Source organism: Elephantulus edwardii, unplaced genomic scaffold (assembly GCF_000299155.1).
Source record: "Elephantulus edwardii isolate Elephantulus edwardi_28Jun2011 unplaced genomic scaffold, EleEdw1.0 scaffold00123, whole genome shotgun sequence".
NCBI classification, from domain to species: domain Eukaryota; kingdom Metazoa; phylum Chordata; class Mammalia; order Macroscelidea; family Macroscelididae; genus Elephantulus; species Elephantulus edwardii.
Genome location: NW_006399873.1, coordinates 3,801,716 through 3,804,460, shown reverse-complemented (window position 1 = coordinate 3,804,460; position 2,745 = coordinate 3,801,716). Strand labels below are relative to the sequence as shown.

General features: G+C 47.7%; 1 pseudogene; it reads left to right on the top strand.

The window, feature by feature from the left end:
- Positions 1-460: 460 nt before the first annotated feature.
- On the top strand, positions 461-2,403 carry LOC102871393 (annotated as a pseudogene).
- The last annotated feature ends 342 nt before the right edge of the window (positions 2,404-2,745 follow it).

Below are 2,745 nucleotides of genomic sequence, written 5' to 3'. Positions count from 1 at the left end.
CTGAATGCACTAATGCAGTCTCATAAGGACATCTACTGCACTAGACAATTGCTGTACTATAACTACTAAAATATGTGAGGAAACTTAAGGAGGGGAGGGCTGAGAATAGGTCAAAGCAAAAATCACAGGGTTTTACAGGATAGTGGGCAGAGGAAGTGATAGGAAATGGGAAAAATCTGGGTGAAAATACAGAGTAATGATGGCTAGGTCCAATGGTGATTAATTTCATAAAACAATGCATGAGAATGTTTGTATGAAACACAATGTGAATGAAGAATAGTGTGAAACACAATGTATATGAACTCTATAAGCAAATAATTAAAAAAAATAAAAGACTCCAAAAAAGAGTTAATCTGGAAAAAAAAGTCATAGAAAGATAAAGGTTATTTCTTTTAAGAAGACTTCAATAAACTGCTGCTTACAAGTTAATAAAAAATAGGTGCACTCAGCCTCTTCTGCCATGGCCGCGCTTACTCGTAACCCGCAGTTCCAGAAGCTGCAGCAGTGGCACCACGAGCACGGCTCCGAGCTCAGCCTGCACCACCTCTTCGACTCGGACAAGGAGCGCTTCAACCGCTTCAACTTGACGCTCAACACCAACCATGGACAGATTCTACTGGATTACTCCAAGAACCTGGTGACAGAGGAAGTGATGCGGCTGCTGGTGGACCGGGCCAAGTCCAGGGGTGTGGAGGCCGCCCGGGAACACATGTTCAATGGAGAGAAGATCAACTTCACTGAGGACCGAGCTGTGCTGCACGTGGCCCTACGGAACCAGTCGAACACTCCCATCGTGGTGGACACCAAGGATGTGATGCCCGAGGTCAACAGAGTGCTGGAACTTTCCACCAGCGTGTCGGCAGTGGTGACTGGAAGGGGTACACAGGCAAGCCCATTACAGATGTGATCAACATAGGCATCAGGGGCTCCGACCTGGGACCCCTCATGGTTACTGAAGCCCTCAAGTCATACTCTGCAGGTGGTCCCCGAGTCTAGTTTGTCTCCAACATTGATGGGACCCACATTGCTAAAACCCTGGCCTCACTGAGCCCTGAGTCTTCACTGTTCATCATTGCCTCCAAGACTTTTACGACCCAGGAGACCATCACTAATGCAGAGACGGCAAAGGAGTGGTTCCTCATGTCAGCAAAGGATCCTTCTGCAGTCGCGAAGCACTTTGTTGCCCTGTCTACCAACACGACCAAAGTGAAGGAGTTTGGAATTGACCCTCAAAATATGTTTGAGTTCTGGGATTGGGTAGGAGGACGGTACTTGCTGTGGTCAGCTATTGGGCTCTCCATTGCCCTGCACATAGGCTTTGACAACTTTGAGCAGCTGCTGTCTGGGGCACACTGGATGGACCAGCACTTCCGTACTGCGTCCCTGGAGAAGAATGTCCCTGTCTTGCTGGCTCTGCTGGGAATCTGGTACATCAACTGCTATGGCTGTGAGACTCAGGCTATGCTGCCCTATGACCAGTACCTCCACCGCTTTGCTGCCTACTTCCAGCAGGGAGACATGGAATCAAATGGAAAGTACATTACCAAGTCCGGCGTCCGTGTGGACCACCAGACGGGCCCCATCTTGTGGGGGGAGCCAGGGACCAATGGTCAGCATGCCTTCTACCAGCTTATCCACCAAGGCACCAGGATGATACCTTGTGACTTCCTTATCCCGGTCCAGACCCAGCACTCTATACGGAATGGGTTGCATCACAAGATCCTTCCGGCCAACTTCTTAGCCCAGACTGAGGCCATGATGAAGGGGAAGACAAAAGAGGAGGCCCGGAAAGAGCTCCAGGTGACAGGAAAGAGTCCAGAGGAATTAGAAAAGCTGCTGCCACACAAGGTCTTTGAAGGAAATCGCCCGACCAATTCCACTGTATTCACCAAGCTTACACCATTTATTCTTGGAGCCTTGATTGCCATGTATGAGCATAAGATCTTCATTCAGGGAGTCATCTGGGACATTAACAGCTTTGACCAGTGGGGAGTGGATCTAGGCAAGCAGCTGGCTAAGAAAATTGAACCTGAACTTGAGGGCACCAAGCCAGTGACCTCTCATGATTCTTCCACCAATGGGCTGATCAACGTCATCAAGCAACAACAGAAAGCACGAGCCCAGAAGCTAATAAAGTCATGCGCAGCAAAAACCTCCATTCTGACTGGTCCTTCTTGTCCTTACTGCCAGTCTGCCCTTCATGGTCCCACTCCACCCTGCCTAGAGCACCTTTGGGTTGTGGACTTGGACCAAAAGTCCCTCGGGGGAAGCTGTTATGGATTCACCACACCCTGTCTCTCAGTGTCCACCAGCCCCTCTGTGTTGCTGGTTTACTGGAATGTTTCAGTGCACCTGGTTTTCAGACCCATGTTCACACTGTTCACATCCCAGGTAGAAAAATAAAAGTATCACAAAGGAAAAAAAAAAATTACAAACGCCATAATATATAAAATAAAGCTCTCTTAAACAATTCAATATGGATTGAAGCTGAACATCAAGAACACAAAGATTCTCACGACTAGGCTAATTGGCAGCAATATAATTCATGGAAAAGCGATTGCTGTTACCCATTAATTTAGATTGCTCAACTCCACAATCAACACTATTGGCACCAGCAGTCAGGATATCAAAAGGTGAATTGGCTTGGGAAAGTCTTCTGTCAAAAACCTCTCCAAAGTGCTAAATAATAACGATGTCAGTCTAGGGACTAAGGTGTGCCTGTTCCAGTCCATGGTTTTCACAATT